Source organism: Rattus norvegicus, chromosome 4, assembly GCF_021556685.1.
Source record: "Rattus norvegicus strain SHRSP/BbbUtx chromosome 4, alternate assembly SHRSP_T2T, whole genome shotgun sequence".
In the NCBI taxonomy this organism is placed as follows: domain Eukaryota; kingdom Metazoa; phylum Chordata; class Mammalia; order Rodentia; family Muridae; genus Rattus; species Rattus norvegicus.
Genome location: NC_141537.1, coordinates 134374137 through 134379831, shown reverse-complemented (window position 1 = coordinate 134379831; position 5695 = coordinate 134374137). Strand labels below are relative to the sequence as shown.

The window sequence follows — 5695 nt, the reverse complement described above, 5'->3', positions numbered from 1 at the left end:
TCGAGACTTGGGTGTGTTGTGTACATCAACAGTTCTCCCCTTTTTCCTTGTTGAGTAGTATTCTCTGATATGGATATACTGCAGTCTGTTCACCTACTTGTCTGTGGATGGTCATTTGGATTGTTTCCAATTTGAGACCTCTGATCATTAATCTTTGTCCGTTTGACAGGATTTAGGAATCGCCATGATAACAAACCTTTGAGTGTGTCTATGAGGATGTTTCCAGAAAGGTTAAATGAACAAGGAAGACCCACCTGAATGTGGGCCGGTCCATCCCTGGGGTTCAGGTCCTGGACTAATACAAGGGAAAAGTTGGCCCTGGAGTAAAGTGTGTTTTCTGGAGGCTTCCAGGACTAACCCAGGTGAAGGAGAGATTCTGTGCTGTCGCTGTTTGTATTACGAATGCTAATTATGATTCCCCCAGAAACTGCTTAGGAGAGTATCTGCATGTAGCTTCTGGGAACCTGCCCCCAGTTGGTTCTGATTGGTAAACAAAGATGCCAACAGCCAATAGCTGGGGAGGACAGACAGAGGTGGGGCTTTAGATTTCCAGGGCTTAGGAGGGGAGAGAGGGAGAGAGGATCCGCCATGCTTGACAGTGTGTGGGCAGAGGAGAGACTCAGAAGCTGTGATAGGGTAGAAAAGCAAGGAGAGTGCCCCGGGCTCTGGACTAAGAAACCGCCCCAGAGGGCATCAGGAGTGGGTCTGGAGCGGCCATGATGGAATATAGAGCCAGTAAGTAATAACTTGGGATTAACAGCATGGAGGTTCGGCAGTTACAGCTATTGTGCTGTTTAAGGCGTATTAAAATATAGAGGCTGTGTGTGTGTCTTTAATTCAGGAACATAAACCATTGAGGCGGGTAGCAAACCCGCCGCCGGGATTTATTAATTATTTAATTATTTTAACACTGTGCCCCTAAATTCCGTGGCAAGCCCCACCTCCCCGTTGACAAGGAATATTTCCATGAGACTGTGGCAGAAAATGCTCGAGGAGACTCAACCAGAAGCCAAAGAAATCCCAGCTCTGGAGAGGTGCCCCCGCAGTGGAGAAAACTGCATGTACCGATCCAGTCATCTGCAAATTCATGTGATGGGGGCAGGGGAGGGACCAAGTCCTGGCCAGATCCCTGCTGGCCTGCACTCCAGGAGCTTCTGCAGAGGTTGAAGCAGCCACTGGCCATGAACCCACACCATCACCCACCAGGCACCCAAGAACTGTGACCCTGCAATTGGACCCGTACTATCCTCCCAGGGACCATTTCCTTCCCGCCACCGTGACCCGAGCTGATGGATGCCTGCTTCCTGCCCCTGTGGAAGATGAGGGAGTGATCCTGAGAGAGAATAAGCACCAGTGGATGCTGACACCAGAGATGCTGTGACCTGAGCCATTGGATATGTTTCCTGACTTGCACTGAATCCCATGCCTCACCTGCTTATAGAGAAGGAAGGATCTTGGAGATTTCCTTCAGAACACCACAGGTTCAGGGTTCTCTCCCTGGGCTTCTGGTCTAGCTTCGGATGCTGGTAAAGGAAGACGTTTTGGTTACAGGAAGGTTTAGAAAAGTCCTCAAGCTCCACAAGCTGCTGAGATGGTACAGCAGGTAAAGGTGCTTACCCAGGGGTTGGGAGTTTAGCTCAGTGGTCGAGTGCTTGCCTAGTAAGCACAAGGCCCTGGGTTCGGTCCCCAGCTCCGGAAAAAAAGAAAAAAAAAAAAAAGGTGCTTACCCAACTCAGCCAAGGTTACTAGGAACAGCCTGCTGTGAATGTTGTTCTGTGCGGACCTGTGTCAACACTGGTCCTGGGTAAATACTTAAGTGTGGAATTTGTGTGTCCCAGGGCCATCCCACGGTAAACGTCATGAGAAACTGTGCATCTCTTAGGACTGTAGCTTGACTGCTTGTATCGTGTCTGGAGGATTTGGAGAACAAATACAAGGAGCACAAGCCCATGGGAGCTTCCTGTCTTCCCCAGCTGCCCCTCTGCTTCTGGGAGAGGAGGGAGAGGTCACAGCATCAGCCCCTGAGACTGGAGGATGTGGTGCAGGGGTGTCTGCTGCCAAGTTTAATGCAGGCTGGGCAGTGAATCGTAGTTTAGTGACTGCAGCCCCAGTAAAGGACACACACACACACACACACACACACACACACACATTGCACTGACGTAAATGATGTGAACTGTTTGAAATAATCATGATACTCCTTATTATCTGTGCCACAAACCTAACTGATTTTTGCAAGATATTTTCCTAGGCTCTGCCCCCTTCTCCCACAATAGCTACAATCAACTTGAATGCAAACCTCCTTGAATGTTGGCAGCTAACTTTGTTTATATGGGAGGGTAAAGCAACAGTGCGACCATGAGGACATCATTTCACAGCTTCACACATCAGCCAGTGGCTCGTGCCTGTAACTGTGAGAAACATGGTAAGCTCGTTCATTATTAACATTTTCTCCTCCCCTCCTCCCCCTCCTTTTCCCCCCCTCCCCCCTCCTCCTCTTCCTCCTCCTCTTCCTCCTCCTCCTCCCCCCTCTTCCTCTTCCTCCTCTCCCTCCTCCTCCTCCTCACCCTCCTCCTCCTCCTCACCCTCCTCCTCCTCCTCTTCCTCTTCTTAAGTCTGATCCGTTAGTACCTGGTCAAGCCCTCTGATCTCTGTGGTGTAGACACCCCCTGACCTGTTCACGGCTGCCTGTGTCGAGTCAGTAGATGGGATGTGGGAAGAGATGCATTCTATACAGATTCAATGAACCTCAAAAGATGGTGGATGGAGAAGAATATTTGGAATGCATTATCTCCTGTCATCTTCATTTTAGTGTGTTGTACTTAAGGAACACTTCTGTTTTGTTTCTACCAACAGTTGTATTTCATAGCCAGCTTGGGAAAATCCTGGATATGTTACGTGTAGCTTCAGGAAGGTATGGACCAGATCCGCCCGGCAGTGACTTGGAGAGGACCTTCATCCTGCCTGTGCCCAGTTAGGTGGGTTCCATTTTTTTTTTTTTGGTTCTTTTTTTCGGAGCTGGGGACCGAACCCAGGGCCTTGCGCTTCCTAGGTAAGCGCTCTACCACTGAGCTAAATCCCCAGCCCCGTTAGGTGGGTTCCAGCAAGTGACTACACCTCAACACTTAAAAACTGTTTATTGATATAGTTTCGGTGGTGTGTGTGTGTGTGTGTGTGTGTGTGTGTGTGTGAGAGAGAGAGAGAGAGAGAGAGAGAGAGAGAGAGAGAGAGAGAGAATACGCAGGTGCCCCGTGGAGGTCAGAAAAGGCACTGGAGCTGGAGTTGCAGGCAGCTGTAAGAAGCTGGATCCTCTGCAAGAACTGTAATTGCTCCTAACTGCTGAGCCAGGCTCCATCCCCAGCTCCGTCAAAGCGTTCTCTCTAGTGTCTCCATCCCTTCCGCAGCCAGCACAGTGCCAGCCACAAGCTGCATGGTCTCCCGTTTGGCCTGAGAGACTTACACAGACCAGAATACACAGGTCTATAAAATAGATATCCAAAGCCAACACAGATAATAAACCATGAAGAAAATGTATTTCAAAACAGTTCTTTAGTACGCATAGAATTGCATCATTTAATGAAAGAGAAAGCAGATTTGCAGGCTAAAGGGACAGATGTGTGTGTGTGTGTGTGTGTGTGTGTGTGTGTGTGTGTGTGTGTCTAACAATGCAATCCAAACCTAATCTAGTGGACACTCACCCGTCCAAGAATGGTGGTGGTAGGAAACCGCCCCTCTGACAAACTGCTGTCTCTAAAGCGTCAGGAAACAATGGTGAGGGAGAGCTCTACAGTTCATAGCCTTCGAGAGCCAGGGTTAAAGCTCAGGTGTTCTAGGCAGCATGCTTTGGCCTTAGCTGGCGTGGCAGCATGTGACATGGCTGTCCTGAGGTCACCTGATACGGTATGGGTGCGCTCTGCCCAGGACAACTCCAGTTCACTGTGTGCTTGACTCTGGGCTCTTTTTGTTGAGCTTTCAGGAGCATTTACAGCCACCAGGTTTTCTCCACCCCCACATTCAGTTACACAACCTCATATGGGGTCATGACCTATGGTTCTAGAAGCTTGGGCTAGATGACAGAAATGAATCTCTCAGCTGGATGTCACAGGGGTAACACAGTCTCTCTTGACACTGCTTCCCTCCCCCACTCCTTCCCTTCCTTCCTTCCTTCCTTCCTTCCTTCCTTCCTTCCTTCCTTCTTTATTTTATTTTTTAAATATTTTTCTGTACATGTATGCATGCACGCAGAGGCAGAAGAGGACATTAGGTATCTGGCTCTGTCACTCTCCACCCTATTCCTCTGAGACAAGGTCTCTCTCTAGCTAGGCTGGAGGAAATGGAAGTCGAGGGCTGTAATGGAGACCTCTCTCTATCTCCCTGTGCCTGCTGTAGCTGGGACCACATACCACTGGGGCATCCGATCTCAGCAGAACAGCAGCACACAGTGACCAAAGCCATGAGACCCAGAGCTGCACTTTCTGAGCCTCAAGACCGGTAATATCATTTACTTGCTCACTGTGTGGCCTTGGGTGAGTTACTAACCTTCTCTGTGCGTTTATCTAAAGGATAGAAATCATGCCTTTATTTCTCTTAAAGGTTGGTGTGGTGATAAAGTCGAAGTATGTTTATGCGTGGTAAGCAGTTGCCTTTCTGTTGCTGAGACAAGACACATGACCAAGGCAACTTTCAGAAGAGTTTACTCTAGCTCATGGTTCCGGAGGCTTAGAATCCATGGCAGTGTAGACACCACAGCAGGACGCAGCAGGCTGGGTAGCAGGAGCAGGATGCTGAGAACAGCTTGACCTGCAGAAGCAGAGGGAGAACCGGAAGTAAAGGCTCTTCATCTCGAATCCGTCCCCACGTGACATGCTTCCTCTAGCAAGGCCACACCTCCTATGTCCCCCAAAACAGTGCCACCAACCGGGGGCCAAGTGTTCAAGTAGCTGAGACTGTGGGGTACACTCTCATTTAACTCAGCACAGGTATATGCACGGATGCACATTTGTAATTAAAACAGAGATGATCCTTAGTGTGGCTAGCAATTACGCTGCGTGTATTAGCTCCTATAGCTCCAATTGCAGCCTGTTTCCTGCCCCCAAGAGTGAGGCCTGAGAGGTCGGATGCCTTGTCCTCTGCCTATATCCCAGGCACGGTACATAGAGCTTAATATCCAACAAACGTGTTGAATTAAATGGAGCTACAAGTAAATACCGAGGGCTATCGGCATGATTAAACGGGAATGTGTGCTCGCTCACAGATCACCTGGTTATCATATCATTAATTATTGCAATAAATAATTTTAACGCTTTGTTGAAATACAGTTCGCGTAGCATTTCTTGAAATAAAATTCACCCGTTTAAAGCCTGCGGCTCAGTGGTTTTTAGTGGACTCTCAGAGCCATGGAGCTCTCTTTAGTCATCATGGTCATAGAATGCTCCAGCACCCTGGACAGAATCCCACCCTCAACACCTCTGCGTTCCCTGCCCTGCCCTCCCCGCTGCCAGCTATGGGAGCCCAGCTTTGCTGTGCCTGTGTGGATTAGCCTGTTCCGGCCATTATGGGTAAGTGGAGTCACATCGTTGGTGGTTCTTGGGGTGTGTGTGTGTGTGTGTGTGTGTGTGTCTGTGTCTGTGTCTGTGTGTGTGCGTGTGTAAAGGCAGTGCTTCTTCCTACAGTGTTTGCATGCCATTTGTGTTGA

General features: G+C 49.1%; 1 long non-coding RNA gene across 4 annotated transcripts; it reads left to right on the top strand.

Moving 5' to 3' along the window:
* The first annotated feature begins 567 nt into the window (after positions 1–567).
* LOC147994999 (uncharacterized) lies at positions 568–5361 on the top strand. 4 transcript variants are annotated; one of them, XR_015686935.1, is made up of 6 exons: positions 568–735; positions 1255–1603; positions 2252–2425; positions 2857–2978; positions 4320–4491; positions 4594–5361. It is a non-coding gene; the product is annotated as an uncharacterized LOC147994999 (long non-coding RNA). The 4 variants fall into 4 exon arrangements; XR_015686936.1 differs by having other exon boundaries at positions 574–735; positions 4390–4491; XR_015686933.1 differs by lacking the exons at positions 568–735; positions 1255–1603 and having other exon boundaries at positions 1682–2425.
* Positions 5362–5695: the final 334 nt, after the last annotated feature.